This window comes from Miniopterus schreibersii (genome assembly GCF_964146895.1).
Source record: "Miniopterus schreibersii genome assembly, chromosome: 1".
Taxonomy (NCBI): Eukaryota; Metazoa; Chordata; class Mammalia; order Chiroptera; family Miniopteridae; genus Miniopterus; species Miniopterus schreibersii.
Genome location: NC_138101.1, coordinates 75,942,223 through 75,962,459, shown reverse-complemented (window position 1 = coordinate 75,962,459; position 20,237 = coordinate 75,942,223). Strand labels below are relative to the sequence as shown.

Below are 20,237 nucleotides of genomic sequence, written 5' to 3'. Positions count from 1 at the left end.
TAGAAACAAACACCTGGAAGCAGCCAAAATGTGGAGGCAAAGAAACATGTCACAAAGGAAAAAACAGAAGAAATCTCTAGAAGAGGAACTAAATGAAATAGATCCAAGCAAGCTAACAGATAGAGAGTTCAGAATTTTGGTTATAAGGATGTTTAAGCAGATGATTAGGGAAATAACTGAGAAAATCTATAACATAATAAAGTACCAATTTGAAATGAAGGCTACAGGAACTGAAATGAAGAATAATTTACAAGGAATCAACAGTAGAGTAGAGAACGCTGAGAATAAAATGAGCAATTTGGAACATGAAGAAACAAAAAACACCCAACCAGAAGAGCAAAAAGAAAAAAGAATCCAGAAATATGAAAATAGTATAAGGAGCCTCTGGGACAACTTCAAGAGGCCCAACCCTCGTATTATTGGCAGAAAGAAGAGGCAGAAAGAGACCAAGGAATTGAAAACCTATTTGAAAAAATAATTACAGAAAACTTCCCCCACGTGGGGAAAGATATCGACTTTCAAGTCCAGGAAGCACAGAGAGTCCCAAAGAAGAGGAACCCAAAGAGGCCCACAGCAAGACACATCATCATTAAAATGCCAAAGGTTAAAGACAAAGAGAGAATCTTAAAAGCAGCAAGAGAAAAGCAATTAGTTACCTACAAGGGAGCACACATATGACTATCAGCTGATTTCTCAACAGAAACCTTGCAGGCCAGAAGGGAGTGGCAAGAAATATTCAAAGTGATGAAAAACATGGAACTACAACCAAGACTGCTCTACCCAGCAAAGCTATCATTTAGATTGAAGGTCAAATAAAGAGCTTCACAGATAAGAAAAAGCTGAAGGAGTTCATCACCACCAGACCAGCACTACAGGAAGTGTTGAAGGGTCTTCTTTAAGAAGAAGCTAATGAACAAAAGAATCTGATGAACAAAATAGATGCAGAGACACTGACACATGCAACAGACGATCATATTTCAGAGGAAAGAGGGAAGGGGGGTGGAGGGTGGGAAGAGATTAACCAAAGAAATTATATGCATATATGCATAACCCATGGACATAGTCAATAACAGGGTGAAGGCCTGGGGAGGGGGTGGGAGCAAAGTGGAGGGGGCCAGTTGCGGGGGGAAATGGTATACCTGTAATACTCTCAACAATAAAGATAAATTAAAAAAAAAAAAAAAAGAAATCCAGTTACCCTGGAGTTTATTTAAACTAAGAGGGAAAGGTTGTAATGTTTTCATGCAATACATACCTGGTTCTTTAAATAACAATTGTGACAAATAACAGAAAAAATTGAGGCATGCTGCACTTGTGCTCCATACAAAACACCAATATTTTGGGTTATACGTAATTTAAAGAAATGTGTGGAACACTGAAATTCTGTTGTAGCCAATACATAGAGGCATGCCTTAGGTGGACATAGGAACGCAGTTTAGAAAAGAAAAAAAAAATCACACTGGAAGTGCTCAATTTCTTCAAAATCACTGAATAAGAAAAACGACATTCAACTGCCATACAAATTTTACACAACCTCTATACAGTACCCTGACTTAAATCCAAGAGCAAAAGTTAAGACTCTCCTCCTCTATTTTTGGTAAACAACCGCATGGTAAACTTAGTTGACTTTTCCCAGTGGATTTTACCTGGGAGCGGCCTTTTAAATTTTTTTATTTAAAAGAGAGCAGGTTTTGAGAGTATCATGCTAAGCGAAATAAGCCAGTCAGAGAGAGAGACAAGTATCACCTGATCTCACTTATATGTGGAACCTAACAAAATCCAAAGACGTGGAAGCATGGAACAGACTGACGAATCTCAGAAGGAAGGGTAGGGGCTGGGGATGGGGGTGGGCGGGGATTAACTAGAGAATTTATATGCACATATGCATAACCCTTGGACACAGACAATAGTGTGGTGAAGGCCTGGGGGTGGGTGTGAGATAGAAGGGGTCAATGGGAAGAAAAGGGGACATCTGTAATACTTTCAACAATAAAGATAAATTAAAAAGGAGAGAGAGCAGGTTTTGAGAGCATTATGCTAAGCAAAATAAGCCAGTCAAAGAAAGACAAGTATCACATGATCTCACTTATATGTGGAACCTAACAAAAATCGCTCCAGAGACATGGAAGCATGAAACAGAAGGATGAATCTCAGAGGGAAGGAGGCGGGGGGGGGGGGGGGCTCGCACGGAGATTAACCAAAGAACATATGCATATATGCATAACCTATGGACACAGGCAATAGTGTGGTGAAGGCCTGGCTGGTTGGGGGTGGGGGGCAGGAGTGGGTGGAGGGTGTCAATGGGGGAGGAAAAGGGGGCATCTGTAATACTTTCAACAATAAAGATACATTTTAAAAACAAAAATAAAAATAAAAAAGAGCAGGTTTGGCACTTTTATACCAATGTCACCAATGTTAATATTTCTTGGGATCTCAGGAAGATTTATATTCTTTATAGCTGATAGAGCATGGGCTGGAGCTACCCCTAAGCCAGCCTCCCAGTCCTACCAGATTTCTCTAGTTTTATTTTGTGCATCAATTTGTGTAACAATCTCATTCATATTGGTCTCCAATACCATCCGCCATCACCATTTCTGCAAGAATATTGTGAACCTTGTCTACATGGAAAATTAAATCGAGTTCACAGACATTTTCAAAACACTTGTCTAATGTTTAAACAAATACTTGAAGTAGATCTAAAATGCCAAGTTCACCTTCTGAAGAATCCAAGGAGAAGACAAAAATACAATGTCTGTACATCAGTTTGTTGTCAGATTCTCCGGTTAATAATCCTCCTTCTAGGAAAGTACAAACAGTTTCATCTCTCTTAGATACCAAAGGAACGTCTCCCTGATGACTGGATGTTGTGTTTGTTGTGTGTCTTCGCTGTAAGGCTGGTAGGACTTAGAGAGTCGCGGTTTCCCAAGGTTGTTGAAGATGGGGATCGCCTTTAAAATTATTTTTAATAATATACTTTATTTATCCCAATGTATACCAAATGTTGTTTCGACTTGTAATCAAGGTAAAAGAGAACTATTTTACATTCTTTTCGTTGTTGTGCTAAGTCTGAAATCTGGTGTGTATTTTACACTTGAGGCACAGCTCAGTTCATACTGGGCACATTTCAAGTGCTGGGCAGTGACATGTAGACACTGACCACCGTGTAGGAAAGCACAGCCGAGAGTCTATGCTCTTTCCAGCAATACCCCTTGGGAGAATATCATGATGCTAACTTTATGGCAGAGTCTTGATAGAAAACTTCAAGCATCAGCTCAGATGCCACAGTGAGTGCCACAGACTCCCACCCCTCCAGCTCACTCACTCGGCCCAGTCAGTTAGCCATACTTTCCACAGGAGGCCCTGTGGCTCTGAAAGTCACAATGGCATATTGACAAAAGAAGCCCAGCAGTAGGAAAAGCGGATGGACTTTTGTATCCAAACAGGAGCAGAGCAGCCTGGGGTCCAGATACAACACTGGAAGACGAATGAGGTGCATCGTCCCACAGAGCCATTGATTTTTAACGTCTCCATGTTTTCACTGGCAAAAAAGGTGGAACTAGATGATTATGGAGATTCCTTTTGGTTCCCAAATTAGCCTACTGGTAAAGATCACATGTGTTAGAGTAAGAAGGGCTTGGGACTGAGTCCTGATTCCTTCATTTAGAAACTGGTGAACGTGGGCAAATCCGAAGTTTGCGATGCTATTGTGAGGTTTTAATGAGCTGATGCGTGAAAATCACTTAGCCCAGAGAAATGGTAAGCGTGCGACAAATGGACCCAATTATTGATCCTATTATTCAATGATCGCCTAGATTCGTTGTCGTTTTTTCCTGTACCTATAAGCTAAAGAAATTGAGGCAATTAGCTGAAAGTTTTAAAATGAAACAAGCTTGCCCTGCCTGGTGTGGCTCAGGGGTTGAGCATCGGCCTACGATCCAGGAGACTGCGGTTCGATTCCAGGTCAGGGCACATGCCTGGGTTTGTGAGCATGATCCCTAGTGGGGGGAGTGCAGGAGGCAGCCAGTCAATGACTCATCATTGATGTTTCTCTCTCTCTCTCCCTCTCCTTTCTTCTCTCTGAAATCAATATAGATATATTTTTTGTAAAAAAATGAAACAAGCTTGTTGAAATATTAAAATACTGAGAAAACTGAACCAGGGAAATAGAGTAGATTTCTTTAATTTTCTGGCTAATTTCTTTCTTTTGATATGTGTAGAATCAGCTCTATTGCAAGAAAGCATAATAATTAGGAAGTTTTAACAAGACTATTGGACAAAATTTCAAAATTAAATAGAAAAAAACTCTAATAATTTCAATACATAGTCTTACACATGTGTCTTCTTTGCTTCCATGGAAAACCTCATAGCCTGTCTCTTGTTTAATGTAGAAGACAGTTTACATTTTAAGCAAATAAACATCTGTGTTTGGTTCTGTGTCCGTTTCAGTGCAGTTTTTTTAATTACTTTAAAAAATAACTATATAACATTCTTTGATGGATCTTGTGAAAAAATCTTGTTGCAATATCCAAACTCCTTATTTGAAATAGTATATCTATTTGTTTGCCTCTTAGCACAGTTCCTTAATGCACTACAGAATTGACAATTTCCAGACTGATCAGCAATCAAACAATCTTATTACATGAAATTACTTGATTCAATTACTAAAACAACTAAAATAACTAAGACACCGACTGAAACGCAGTAGAGCCCCTTCTTGGATATTAATCTGAGTTAACTTCCAGTGTTCACTCTGGTAGTCACTACAAATGGAGATGGAATCCAGAGATTTACTTTAGAGTAAAACTCACTTTTATCCACTAACATATATGTTAGGCAGCACCTACAGAAAAACAAAAATGAGATAAGATTGTGTCTTCCTTTCTTGCAGTGTAGCATTTTTTGTGTACCTGGGTTTCAGAGCAGGAAAGTGCCTAGGAGCACAGTGCGATTCCTGAAGGATGTCTTTGGGAATCATAGTTCTACCTGGATCCAAGTATTTCCTCACCAGCAGGAACTTTGGAGGCCAACCCATTAGCTGCCCCATGGCTAATTGTTTTAAAGGCTTGGACTGAATGATATGCCATAGAAAATACATATTTTCTGTACTTGTGACATAGTGGTCTCATGCTTAGGGAAACATGAACAAGTGATGCTTGAACTACCTTCTTAGTGAATGTTGTTAATGCAAAACACTGCAAAGAAGAGCCACCTGCTTGAGAACAGTGTGGGTTGACCTAGAGGACAGAGGACAGGGAGATGAAAGGCAATCTGGAATGAGGAGCCATTAGCTACATCCTAAAAATAAAAATAAAAATAAATTTAAATTTTAAAACCCTAGATAGCATGCAAATACCATCAAAAACACATTGTTTCCATTTAAAAAATAATGCCTTCCATGTGCATATCTAATAACTTTCACTGGTTCCCTAACAGTATTTGCCTCTGGAGACCCTTTTACCATTTAGGAATCTCAGTAAATGACCACAAAAATATTTCCAAGAGCATTGACTAGCAGCGGCGCACGGGCTAAAGAGAGCATTTTCATCCCTCCCCGTCCAAGGGAAGCAAAGAAAGGCCGCAAGTCTGACAATTAACCAGAGGAGGGAAAGAGTCCAGTGGAGATGGACTTGCAGGGTTTCTTTCTGAGATATTGGCGACGTAAAGCAGGCCCACTTGGAAGCATCCAGAGAAGGGACTGCAGGAGAATCATTTCAGTCAAATAGCCAGCAGCCAATTCAAATAGTGCTGCTCCCAAATGCAAAACAAGACTTTTTTTCTTTTTGGAGTTTCCAAAGAAAACCTAATGAGTCCTTTCTGAATCATTTTCTCTTCTGCAGCCTCTGAGGATGCTGCTTCACAGTGGAAATGAAACTTTGTTCTTTCAGAGCCCGGCAGCCAGAAGCTGTGTAAGCCAGCCAGACAACTTAAGGAAATGTGCTTGGGGATGCTGAATTCTTACAGATATGTGTCAGCATAGCACTTGACAAAAGGTGGCCTTAGCCCGGCTGGGCGTGGCTCAGCGGTTGAGCATCGACCTAGGATCCAGGCGATCAGGGTTCGATTCCCGGTCAGGGCACATGCCCGGGTTTCGGGCTCGATCCCCAGTCAGAGGCTTGCAGGAGGCAGCCAATCAATCACTCTCTCATCATTGATGTTTTGATCTCTCTCTCTCCCTCTCTCTGAAATCAATAAAGATATATTAAAAAAAAAAAAAAAAAAGGTGGCCTTAGAAGAATTTATGAATGTTTTTCTGCAAATAATAAATATAATTCTAAATTCTCAATTCACTAATTTCACAGACTTTATTCAGTGCCATTATATTTCTTGCTTTCTGTGGAGAAAAGCCATTCTTTGCCCTCAAGGAGCTCACATGCAATGGGGAAGGCAAGGAAGCAATGGCCGTGGTTGATAAAATGCTTTGACACAGGGAAACGCAGGGTGGGGCTGGAGCAAATAAAGAGCGTACAGCAACGCTGTCAACAGAGTTTCCATCCAGATCTGAGTGGGGGGGGGCAGTTTTCAGGAAGGATTTTTGGAGGAGGTGACAATTGAATCCATTTGGGGGGCAGGGGGGTGTCAGCAAAGCCACAGGATGATGCGCTCGAGTGTGGAGCTCTGACACGTGGCCCACAGGCTGAGTGGTGAGAGTTGGACTGAAGACCCAGGTAGATAACATCCTATGCTTTGAAGATGGGATGCTATCATGAAGACCATGGGAAGCTAGTGAAAGTTTCACAGGGGAGGGACATGGTCAGATTTGGACTGTAGAAAGCTCATTCTGGCAACGATTTGGAGATCATGGAAGTGGACTGAGTTGAGAGACAACGAGACCTGTCAGGACACTGTTGAAAAAATCTACGGGGAAAAAAAATGATGAGGGTCTGAACTAAAGCCATTAGGATAGTTCTTTGGGTGATATCAACAGGATTTTATGACCAGTTAGAGGTGAATGAGGAGGAATGACGGACAACCGTCAGGTTTCTGGTTCGGGCAGCAGGAAGCACAGCTCCTTCAGGCTGCCCCTGGCTCTTTCTGACCTGCAGCGAGCCCGTCGCTCACAGCCTCAGCAAGCCCCAGGGTAATTCTGCCCCAATCCACTCCTTTCAGGCAGTTCGCATCTGCGCTTTCTTTCCCCAAAAGGTGGGAATCAGGAAAAAGCTCTAACTAGGAGAGGCAGAAACGTGGGACGTAAATTAATCAACCCACCAAACTGTCATCAAGATACATTAGCCGGTTTCTAAACTGAAGCATTGTGAAACACTCTGACGGAAGGCAGGGTTTCACCATGGAGATATTTGCCTCCATTCTGAGGGTGCAAATGTTTACAGAGGTGGGATTCCAAATTCACTAATGGCTTTGCAGAAATGAAGCCAAATGTGTGCCTTTCCATGAGGTATACGGGCAGGGTATATATCATTAGGAGAAACCCAGCCATGAAATCAGTTTATGCAATGAAAAATTGTATACACCTTAGAAAATATGGCATCTCTCACTCAGAGTGGTTTGTGCTATTTGAAAGTACAGACTCTTTTAAGGTTCTCACTGATCGGTTTTTATTATGTTAAGGAATTCTGGCTCCATCTGTATTCATTTTGTTTAAATGTCCAGATCCATCTCCTATACTCGGTTTTGGGAACTGTACATTTGAAAGGATGGCCGCACACCACACACAGGTGAAAAATTGGGGGAAAGAAACGTTTCCTGACACCGTCATTCCTTCTCAGTGGGAAGGAAGATACTGGTACCTGGCTGGCAGCAGCTTTCTGAAGGATTAATGAGTGTCTGTAGAGCACTTCCAGGTCTAAAGATAAAAGACCTCTTATGGGCACAGTGTCTGATTGGTGTTTGTTATTTTGAATGTTTCACTAAAGGACTTTTCTTATATAAATGAACTCATCCCAAAGCTCTGAGAAGGGCATAGAATTGAAGAGTCTCAAATATGGTCTTCTATCAACCTTTATTTCTTCATCAGTAATTTCAAACACGACCATTTCCCCTTCAGTAGTGATTATCCTGCGAGGGTAGAGTATTGAATCCCGGTGTGGTCATCCTTAGACTGAGTCTATTTACCGCCAAAACAACCATTTGATTCCATTTCTTTGGAAGTAAGTTAAATCTATAGATACGTAAATAAAAGTATTTCCTTTTCAGTCTATGTTTAAGAGGGCATTGAACTATTTTTGTTTTTCTGGTGCATTGGAAATAAATAAGGGATCAAACATTTGGATCTCAAACTGTGCTCTGGTTGGCTCAGCCTCACTGTCTGGTAAGTTGTTTTCAAAAACCAAAGGCTCAAGGAAGAATCAATTTGATTCATTTGAGTCCCAAGATAGACACTATTTCACTTAACAACTTAGCAATAAGTTAGCGCCCAGTACCCAGCTCCCTGCCCCTTTTGGTTGAGTATCTATGCATCCCAGGTTAGGAAGAGAATTCAGGGCCATGACAGGAGGAGAAATAACTGCTTCTCTGATGATTAGTTTTTCCAAATCCCAAGCAACCTAACAACTTTCCTTCTCCATTCCTCTTTTGCTTCATAACAATTCATGTTATTTAGGACAGAACAAGATTTTGAACTCAAACCCACCACATCCTCAGCTGGGCCAGAGTATTAAGTTCCCAAATCAGCAGATAAAATTTAAAGGTCAGTGGAAATCATAGATTAAATGTTACATCTTCCAGCCCTGGCCGGTGAGCAGTGGTTAGGGCACCGGTCTCGGATTCAATTTCTGGTCAAGGGCAGGTACCCGGGTTTTGATGGTGCCAATAACTGAAGAAGTGGAGATGCTCAATAAAGAATGGAACTCAGCCACTATTACCTAGCTCTTTCCAAATCTAATTTCACCAACCAGGCCCGAGGTCAGCTCTCCCAGAGTTGACCATTACTAAAGAGATTGTACTCCAGGAAATGTCTCTGGGAAATTCATGACTGTATCTCTCATGTCTCTATCTATCTAAAAAGAAAATATTTGAGGTTTAGTTTTGGCTCATGGTGGACACATCTGTAAGTTAAAATAAAAGAGTCAGTCACCTTGTTTCCCATCTGGGTGGACCTGGGCTTTTATGAAGCCCCTGGTACTTTACTTGCTGATGAAGTTTCAAGAAGGTTATGGGAAACAGGGTCGAAAGTTCACCTATTACGCTAAAAACCCTCCGAGGCCCTTTCATAAACACAGCCTCCACCTCTACCCCTACCCTTCATTCCAATAATCAGAACACCCCTCAGGCCTTGCCTCTGTTACGTTTATCTCCTTCATAGCTCCCTCTGGCTTTCTTTTAACAAGATATTTACCTTTCAAAAAATATTTGGTGGAGGGAATGCTAGCGCAACACCCCTTGCCCTGGGCACTACACTCACTCTAAAGACGACCCTGAATCTTGAGCCAGAATTCAGCTCAGGACAAAGTTTTATCCCAATACTCAGGGACTATCTGAAACAGCATATAGCACTTTCTATGACCAGGCTAGTCTCGCACACACAAGAGGCAGCGTGAGGCTGCTTGCAAAGTCCAAGCAAATAAGGCTTCATCCTAAAATCAGATTTTTTTAAATAAAATTAAACTGAGCATCAGAGCAATGATCATCTGTTATAAACTGTGCCAATGACAGTAAAAGCTTTGTTATCAGCCTCGTTGGGCGAGTGGCTGCTGGTCAGCTAAAAGTTCTGGTTAGCTAAGGCTGTATTCATATTGCCCCAGGAGTCTGGCCTCTTATCTCTTCTTCAGCTCTCCCTTTTATAAATGAAAGAAAATGTATCTTGTTTGTGTGCAAGTTGCCATTTAAAGTCTATGGAGATGGAGAAATTAATTTTGTTTTACCAAAAGCGGCAGGAATAGTAGATGCCACTCCCTAGTCACCCTGTCCTGGATTCTCCCTGTTCTAGTCTGTTTTAGCTGGTTACCAAGGTGAAGATATTGTTTTTGGTTGGCAGGGGAGGGGGTGGGGGGGAGGGAGAGGGGTACTATATCCAAGACTTTGAGGTTGATTTTACTACCAATAACAAGATTAACATTTTATTAAATAATCTTAAAGCTATAGTCAGCTCTCAGACTGAAGGGTCCCAGGTTCGAGTACAGCCAAGGGCACGTACCTCGGTTGCAGGCTCTATCTCTCACCCCTGTCGGGGCGCAGGCAACCAATGGATATATCTTTCTCGTATTGATGTTTCTCTCTCTCTCTCTCTCTCTCCCTTCCGCTCTCTCTGAAAAGCAATGGGCAAAATATCCTAGGGTGAGGATTTTAAAAATAATAATAATCTTAAAGATATAGACTATCGAAGAAACAAAAATGGAAAAAGGGCACCCCAGGCAGCAGCATAGATTGACAGAAAGCCCAGTCTCCTGGTGTCCCCATGGTTCTTCTGTCTTTGCCAATTATTACCCTTTTGGACTTGAGCAAGTAACTTAGCTTCCTTGCCTCTGAGTTTTCTCACAGGTGGAATAAGCATATTAGATTAGGGGACTCCGAAACCTCCTTCAATCTAGGATTCTCAGTGCATCCTCAAGGGAGAAAATGTCTTACTCTAGCTCATCCTCTAGTAGTCTCCAAATAGGTGTTGTCCTGACAATCCAGACCATCTGAAGACTTTAAGTTACCACAGCTAACTTATCTTAAAAATAAAGTTGGTTTTAGGTTAATCTAGTGAAAATTCTTTGAAAACCTTGACATTCAAACTGGTACACCCAAGCTCATGAGTGCCCATGAATTCTCTCCTTTTTGAAAGTATAGGGATACCCCAGTCAAAACTTGGCCTTGGCCCCTTCGTTTGAAACCAAGACATGGCATGTTGGAGACAAAACAAATGGACTGGTGTTGTAAACAGGCAAGCGAGTCACACCACCCCTAGGAGACCCAACTGTGAAGCCCTGCTCACCAAAATAAGGTCCTTCCCATAAATTCAGAACAGGGCAGGGATTCCTGTCCACCCAGTCACACATTGTCACTGCTGTATGACCCAATGGGAGAGGCATTGGTTCCGAAGCCAGAGTCTTCCTTTTGAGACCCAGTTTTGCACTCATGGTGTGAATTTGAGTAAATGGCTTAATCTTTCTACATTTGAGCTTTGTTTTGTAGATCATGATGACTAACTTTCAGAATGATGATGAAGATTAAATACAATACATAAAGTGCAATGTGCAATGGCTTGTACATACCAGACACTCAAAAATTGTAACTATTAATATTTCAGTGACTGGGTTGGGAATATGGGAAGGGCTTTATGCAAATCCCTAGAGAATGTTGGCAGGAAACCATCTTGCATTGGCCAGGGGGATGGGTCCAAATCACCTTATAGTCCTCCTTTTTATGAGTGGAAGGAATTTCCACTCCTCAGGAAATGTTAAGGAACAGAGTGGGGTAAGGTGTTCTTTATCAAGGGCCTAAACTGATTCCTTCTTCTAGCTAGAGGGAAAGGAAGGACCAAGAATAACTTTAGGAATGAAGGGAATTAATGAAGTAACAAGGCGGTTATCCACTAATAATGACAGGGAGGTGGGAAGAAGCATATGCATGTAAGGTTCAAAAAACCCGAGGATCACTGTCTACACTAGATGAGGCAGGCCAGCTGGAGGACATGTGGGCCCATACTTCCCTTCCAAGTCATTTATTTGCCTTTCTCCATAAATGGAAGCAGAACAGAAAAAAAACACACTGGAAACTGATCCAGTGACGGCTCTATATTGTCTGATGCTTAAACTGCCACCTCACAACCCCCAAACCAGAAAGGTAATGCCTATAAGGGTCTCCTCATTAATAGTGTCAACCTTCATAAACAACATATTTCACCTCAGGTCAAGCAACACCCAAAGGAAAGGAGGAAAAGCCAAAACAGAAGATCCATGTCAACTGTCCTCCCAAGATCAGGACTTCCAGACAAAGTCCCAGGGAAGACTCGCCCCACTAGGTTTTCAGGGGCTTCGCCCCCTTTGGGTAACCCAAAGGAAAGAAAAGCCTCGAGAGCAAATGTTCTCTATACTTTGGTGCTGCCTTGTCTCTGTGTGACTATCATTAAAGATAATGGATTAAAGGATCATATCATTAAGTTGAAAAGAGAGGTCATTATTTGTTACATCACCTCACTTTAAAGGGAATACTTGGAACAAAGAGCAATGACTAAAAGTAATTACACTGGGGACTCAACTTCAACAGACATATTATTGGTGACTTTATGCTATATTGTACAGTGTCAGACAGACCTGGGGCCAGTTCCCAGAAGGGGCAAATAAAAGTAATCCTTCTATCATCAAAAACACTAGAGTAGGAGTAGAGGACTGGGCTCCCATCTAAGTGGAAAATGTGTCATGAAACTTGGAGAAACCACTCATTACTTGGAGCCTTGGTGGCCTCATCTGAACTAAAATGACTCTTCAAATTCCAAAGTTAGTGGTAGCCAAGGGGATTGGCTTTAGGGTCCTGCACCTGGACCTGGGTAAAGTCCTGGCTCTATCCCTTAATAGTTGTATGACCTTGACAATCTTCAATAAAGTGAGATAACAAAAGTGTCTCATAGGATTTAAAGAAAATTAAATAAGTTCATGCACTGAGTGTTGTGTGTGAGAACCAAGGTGATAAAAAGGAGAGAGGGTCCTGTCTTCAGTGGGTTTTCAATCTGTAAGTGGAAGTGGAACAAATCTTCACTAAAGAAATAAGATAGGTTTTTGTGTGTATGTGACTTGTGTCCACACAGTTTTTATAAGAACTTAGTCTTAACTAGTAACAGCTGTAATGCCCTTAGAGATCACCCATAATGGGCCCTGGCTAGGTGGCTCAGTTGGTTGGAGTGTCATCCCATACACCAAAATGTTGAGGGTTCGATTAACGGTCAGGGCACATACCCAGGTTGTGGGTTCAACCCCCAGCTAGGGTGCAAATGAGGGGCAACCAATCAATGTTCCTTTTTCACATCAATGTTTCTCTTTCTCTCTCTCCCTCTCCCTTCCCCTCTTTCTAAAATCAATTTTAAAAATAGCAAATTTTAAAAAAAATTGCCATAATGGTTATACAAAGGCACATACCTGAGCATCTGACTTATAGTGGGCCCTGGAATAAGGAGATCAGAATTTGTACAGAGTTTAACATATCAGAGCTAAGTGATTTTAAGAAATGCAAAGATTATAGAGATGGTGTCAGCTTGGGAAGACAGGAAGGAAGAGAAATAGAAGAGAGGAAAGAATCCCGACCAAGATACGTGGAATTTGGAGCAGTGAAATGGCAGTGGGAGATAAGGGAATAGGAGTGTGTTTGCCTGGTTGGTGTTGGAAACAGAAGCCAGTAGAAGGGCAGGGAGGCTTCATTTCCAGGAGCAGCTCCGCAGAATGGGTAGTGGTTTCCTGGAAGCCCATCCCAGGAGCACTCTGAGGCCTTCTCCAGGTCCAGGAAGGCAGCAGGGAACAGAGATAGACTAGCAATGTTGGCCATGAGCAGCCCAAGAGGGCCACACTTTCCACATTCAGGCATCCTCCTGGGCTAGGATACAGCTGAAGGTGACTGTTCCTGGGCAAATGAAAAGAAAGAGAAAGATACCCAGAGAATCACCAATCGGTGGACAAAGGGGTACCCCAAAGAGAAAGATGAGGTCCAAACCACTCCCTGGGGGGAGGGGGAAGTAATGGTTTAATAAATATAGAGTTATGGAGGTGGAGGTGGTGACAGGAGCACAACATGATGAATGTATTTAATGTCACTGAACTGTACACTTAAAAAAGGCTAAGATGGTACATTTTTTATTATGTGTACTTTGCCACAATAAAAAAATATTGAGCCCGGCCAGGTGTGGCTCAGAGGTTGAGTGTCGGCCTAGGATCCAGGAGATCAGGGTTCGATTCCCGGTCAGGGCACATGCCCGGGTTGCGGGCTCGATCCCCAGTCAAGGGCATGCAGGAGGCAGCCGATCAATGACTCTCTCATCATTGATGTTTCCATCTCTCTCTCCCTCTCCCTTCCTCTCTCTGAAATTAATAAAGGTATATTTTTAAAAAAATAAAAAATAAAAATAAAAATAAATTGAAGAAGGGACACACTCTCCAGCGCAGGAGAGAAAAGCACCAGCAGGGCATTTGGAATCACATGCAGCTACTCCACCAGCCCCTGTAGCTCCACAGGCCACAGGACAGCATTTCTGCTCCAGAAGACACCTGCTGAAGTTGGGAAGTTGGGACCATAGATCTCCACGGCAGTACAAGGCAGAAGAAATCTATTTGCACTCAAAACTTGTGATCTTATGGGGGGGAAAAAAACTGAAAGGCAATATTTCAAAGTCTTTACAATAATTACGGGATATTCATTTTTTTCTCTGTATTTTTTTACATTTCTCAAATGAACCTTTATTACTCCTGTAATAAAAAACAAACTTATTCAAAAGTTTTTTTAAAAACCTTTCGCTACCAAAACCAAATTTCATTATTCCTCAGATTCAAACTCAACTCACCCTACCAATGGCCAAGAGAAGTCCTGGACTAGGATTGAACATCGGTGAAAGAAAAACAGGAGGGAACCATCACAATGACGTCTCATTTTATTGTGGCCAGTGTGTACCTCTGCCCTTGACTTCATAAGAACCTCCAGTTTGGCACATTTGCAAAAAAAATCTCATGGTGTTTTTGTTTTTTAAACACCCTCAGGAATTTTCTGCCTCTAAAACTTACCTAACTTACCTTTTCCCTTCGTTTTTTCATTCTTTTTTTTTGGTACATATTTGTACCTGTGACATCAAAACAGACTGGAAATTTCTTGAGGGCAGAAACTGTGCCTTGTTCCTCTTTCAAGCCCCCTTGGTATTTAGTACATAGAAAAGGGTTTTGTAAACATTTGTTAAATCATGAATGTTGGATCTCATCAACTCGGCCTCCGGGCTCTGTTCCCTGCCCTCTGCCTGGCCCTCACTTCCCCCTCATGTCTTTTGCATCTACCAGGACCCACCATTTTCTTGATCTAGAGAGAGACCAAGCTTCATTTTTGCTGATCTCTGTCTAACCAGGAGCCATCACATGTCACTCACCTGGGGCCCTGGTGTTTTAGACACAACTTCTGCCAACACCAAGAGATGAGTCCAAACCCATGGTTAGTCTCCCCAGGGCTGGATGCTTGATGGTGTGGCCCATTTAATAATAATACTTAACGCTTAAACTGCCGCTTCTAGGAGCCTCTTCAAAGTCTTTTACAATCATTAGCTAATTAGGCACAGCCCTGCCCTGGTGACTACAGTTATAATTCCCACTTTACAGATGGGGAAACTGAGGCAGGTTTTAAGTGAGCTGCCACAGGTCAGAGTCAACTTCCGAGACAGAATCAGAAGTTGTAGATACTTAATTCTGTGTTGAAGCCACTAAACACTGCACCCTTATTCTAAATAAATATTTCCTAAGTGGGTAGACAGACCTCTCTGCTAGGGCCCCAAGGTTTCTACAGTTTTTGAGAATTGAGTGTAATTCGTTCATTCAGTACTTTTGTATTGAGTTCAGCTTCCAACTGGGATAGCATCAGAAACAAAAGAATTTGGGCTTGCGGTTTTATTTTCTGAAGAACACTTTTCCACGATACATGCTTTCTAAGCATATATAAAATGCATATGGTGATTCAGAGTCTATTAAATACTGCTTCCCACTTCTGGCCCCCTCGCCAGCTTCCTCCCAGAATGAGTTTGAGAGAGAAAGAAAAAAGAGAAAGGAGATGCAACGAAACTCGAAGCCATGGGAATCCCCGGTTGATGACAGAAATAATAAGTAGCCACAGTCGAGTGACAGAACGTAGTATGTGATTAGGAGGATTAGTACTTCCGGCCTTAGAGGTTAAGGTGCTAAGTAGGAGACTCTTATTAATGTGTTTGGCGGAAAGCTCCATGACTCAAACTATGCGAAAGAAAAGCCAAGACTTTTGAGGACTGACCACAGCTTCCAACTACGACCACAGAATAAAATCATGCACCTCGTTCAGTATAGTGGGGGTCTTTTAATACCAGGACTGAAACAAATATTTGAGAGTCTATAAAAGCTAGTTCCCTATCCCCAGGCCCTCTGGTCTGGGGAAATTGACTAAATCCCACTGCTGAGGGCAGGCAGAGAGCAGGACAGGTTTCGGTGCGGGCGCCTGAAGGACACCTCCTGGAGGGCAGCCCTGTTCAGGGTCTGAAGGGGCCTTCGGGCCTGGGTCACTGCGAGGGTGTGGTGAGGACATTCCACTCTTAGCACGCATGAAGACACAGAGATAAGAGAGAAGGAAGGAGTCAGGGGACCTGACCTAAAGAAAGGACAAGAGTTGAAGGAAAGGACATCTGTGACTTATACATCAGATAATGTTCTGTTGTTTTGAATCACAGTAACCTCCATATGAGGTTTCTTGGAAGAAGCAGGAATCTAAGAGACTAGCAGGCAACCCCACCTAAACCTGGTGAAGTACACATTTCTTGCGTCCAAAAAAAAAATTTCTGTTTGTTTGTTTTTATGGCAAGACACCCTTCAAAGTGAACACTGAGCACTTAACATTTGCAGCTTATAAATACTTCCATGTCTAAATCCTTGGGAAGTGGAGCCAAGCTCATCCCATGCTCATTAGCAATATGGCTGGAAACTCGGAACAGAGAGCATATTCCAGGACAAAATTAAGATCTTTCTATTAGGGGACAGTAACACTTGGTTCCTCAAGCCAATGCCAGGAAAAAATAAAATCATAAATATTTAAGTCACAGATTCCCTCCTTGGGCATAAAAGAGAGATATTCTTGCAGAATAAGGAGTTGAAAGGGGGTTTTTGTTTGTTTTGTTTTTATGGATTTAACTATTGGAATTAAAGTAATTAAATGCTATTAGCTTAACAGTTCTTGATTATTATAATAGCCCAGGTTTGAACCAGGTAGACTCAAGGCAGAGTGTAGATCCCACATATATTTGGCCTTAAACTCTGTTTCATTTCTTGTAGAGGTAAGAAGAGCTAAGAAATAAATACCGGGCAACTTGAAAAAGAGAAAGATTAGCCTTCCTCCAGCTGAAAGAGCACTGGATGCAAATGTGTGCTTACAGCACCTACTCTTGGCCTTCCTCCTCTCAAAGCCCCTGAATAGAAATACAAGGGGATGAGATCAAAGGTTGGAAAGGAAGGGGCAGAAGAGAAATATATTAAGAAGCACACGTTCCCAGGATCCTCCCTTAAAGAAAGTGTCTGTGAGACACAGCACGAGAGGTTGGTTGGCTGTGAAAGAGTTAACGTTTTATCCATTCTATCTAGGGTTGCCTGGTGAAATACAGAACACCCAGTTAAACTTGAATTTCTGATAAGCATTGAATAATTATTCAGGATAATATGCCCCAAATATTGCATGAGACACACTAGTCCTAATAGAGTTCTCCTGCTTTATCTGAAAGTCAAATGTAGTGGCCACTCTGTATTTCTGTGTGCTAAATCTGGCAACCCTAATCACAACAAAATGTTCACAATGTATAAAAGTGAAAAACCAGGGAAGAGGAATATAAGCCCTGGAGATGTGAGAGTTACATACACAAGAAACAGCTAGAGGAGTTGGAGTGATTTCCTCGGGAAACAGGACTGGAAAGTGGGGGAAATTCAGGCCAGGGGACTGCTGCTTTTTCTTAGGCTTTAGCAGTGGTGTTGAAAATTTTCATCAATGTGTATATAACTCTGACAAAAATTTAAATGTCATTTTATAAAGGAAATGCCCATCAGTGATTTTATTTTAACCCCCTTTGTGCCTTTCAAAAAAACAAATTTGCCAAGTTTCAAGGACATACAAGAAAAAGGCCAAAAAAATTGAAATAAGGAGAGAGACAAAGTCGCCTGGTCTCCCACTCCTCCCTCCCCAGTCAGTACCACTCAGGGTCCCAGGGCTCCCTCCTCTGTAAGTAAGTGAATGCAGACCTCCAGCCTAGGGGGCCCCTCCTGGTAGCACACAAGGCTGGCAGACCTGGGAAGCAAGAGATAAGAAGGGTGCTTTTGGCTGTGGTGGGAGCAAGGAATATGAATTTAGCTACTAATTATTGAGTGCTTACTAAATACCAAGCCCTGTCTTAAGAACCGGACTTCATGATCACCTTCCATACAACCCTGGGAGATGTTGTTAGCCTCATTTTCACATGAGGAATTGAGGCTGACTATGGTTAAGAGACTTGCCTGGGATCACCCAGTGGTGGAGTTGAGGTTGGAACCCAGACCTGACTGACCGCCAAACCCCTGCACTCAACCAAATGGTACATCATTTCCCAGGTGAGATGCTGGGCGTGAGACTCTGGTAGCAGCCCCACCTGGCACTCAGGGAGCTGAAGCTCATGACTGCCTGAATCAGGTGCCATAGAGATTGACCGGGCACCCTTCTTACAGCACCTAATGGCTTCTCCATCTACCTCTGTCGTGGTGAGAGAGAAGCCAGTCAGGGCTCTGATGGCCTGGGATTCTGGTACTTGGTCTCACAGTCTTCACAGTGAGCCCACCAGGAAGAGAGCGCACCCTTATAACTTCTCCACAAGGCTCTCCTTCCAGACTGGGCTTCCACACCGAATGCCCCCTGCAGTGGAAAGAGGAATCTAGGTGTCCCTCACAATGCTGCCTGGCCATGGGCTTCTATAAGGCCTGGGATTTCGGAAAATATCTTCAAGAAGGCACAACCTACCATATGCCTCCTTGTTTCCCACTGGTGGGGGCAGCGGGGGCGCTAAGAAAGAAGTTGTGATCACCTCTAGGAAGTGTTTGCCCTCCCAAACCACTGCATTGCCTCAGAGCCCAGGGTGCAGCTCAAAGCCCGGAGGAGGGAAGGCTGGGGCTTGTTCTGGGCCTGGGTGTTTTCAAGCTTACGCTTCTGGAGTAAACAAACTGAGGCTCAGCCAAAGCTATGGAGATCATGTGGGCATCTAAAAGCTGCCACTCAAATTAACAACTTTCCTCGAAGCTTTGATTCCTTTCAAGCCACACCTGAAAATGATAACTGATGCAACTATCTCATCATATCCGAGTTTGGGGGCATCGTCAAGGTTCTGCTCCTTCCTCCAGTTGGTACAGAACCAGGGCTGAGAGAGAAAAAGCAGTGTGACCCAGGTGATAGCAGCTGCCATTGTTCGTGGTTATGATTATTATTTGCAAAAAGCCCAAATGCATAATCAGCAGGGTTACAAATGCCCAGAACCTCATGGGGAATGGCCTCTGGTCATTCTCAGGGAAGTCAGCTGGCTCCCCTCTGCCAGCATCAGATAATGGCTGAGATGATAAGTTTCAGCTACCTGGCTGGAGCCTCTTCCAGTATTTGATCCCAGTTAGGGATCTGATTCCCTCCTCCTGGCAGTTCTCTTTGATGTCTGAGATTCCCCTGAGGATAAGGGAGGTGAGGTGACTGCCTGCTCCTGAGTCAATTGTGACTTCTTGTGTCCCTTTGGACTTACTTCTGTCCTGGGTGCCTCCACACCATGCAGCCTATTTCCCAGGGTCGGCATGGAAGTTCATAATACCATTTCTAAAAACAAACTTCAAGAGAAGGCTTTTCTTTTTCTACGCTAAGGACAGGGGTCTTCAGACACCCAATAAGAAAGAGTTCGAGGTTTTAAGCCAACAGTGAAATGTCCTTAAGATTCTGGCTTGTAGAAGCTCTGAGGGTCCTCACTCTCTCCTGCCATTAAACAGAATTTGGGCATTGTGTGGCCTAGGGGGTAAACTCAATCCCCTATTTAATATTTGATCACAAATATGTATGAGTGTGCCAGCCCGGAGGCCCCCGTTTCCCTCTCTGGCAGGTGAGACCTGGCTAACCCTTCTGGGAAGGCTGGTGGCTAAGGAGCTGTGCCTACTGGCCTGTCGTCTTGCTGGTTGAGTCACTGAAAATCCCCAAACTGTCAGGGTGAATTGAGAACTAGTGTAAGAAGAAAATAGACTTTAGGGAATGAACTGTTCCCTCTTTGTTGACTGGCCTTTGAGGCTGGCCAGCTGCACAAACCTTGTGAGGTGGGAAGGGGTTTGTTCCAAGTTCTCAACTTCTGAACCAGAAAAACCTACCTGTTTTCATCAAATTCACATACACTCGCACATACACACCCTTAAGAGCAGTAGCTGCCTATGAAAAGATCAGATCACAGGGTCTGATAAGCCCAGGTGGGTAAATGGCAGAGATGGGTCATCAAGCAGCAGCGCAGAAGCCAGCCGGCAGCACAGGGCTGTTGTCCCCACAGCAGAACCGGGGACTCCATCAATTTAGTGACCTCGTTTCTCCCACATAGGTGGGTCTCTGCCCTTGGAAAGGTCGGGAGGCTT

General features: G+C 42.9%; 1 pseudogene across 1 annotated transcript; it reads right to left on the bottom strand.

Moving 5' to 3' along the window:
• Positions 1-2,333: 2,333 nt before the first annotated feature.
• On the bottom strand, positions 2,334-13,455 carry LOC308566343 (AP-3 complex subunit sigma-1-like; annotated as a pseudogene). Its single transcript has 4 exons — positions 13,244-13,455; positions 13,014-13,038; positions 2,686-2,948; positions 2,334-2,613 (listed from the first exon to the last, which is right to left on the bottom strand). The product of its transcript is annotated as an AP-3 complex subunit sigma-1-like (transcript).
• Between the last annotated feature and the right edge of the window lie 6,782 nt (positions 13,456-20,237).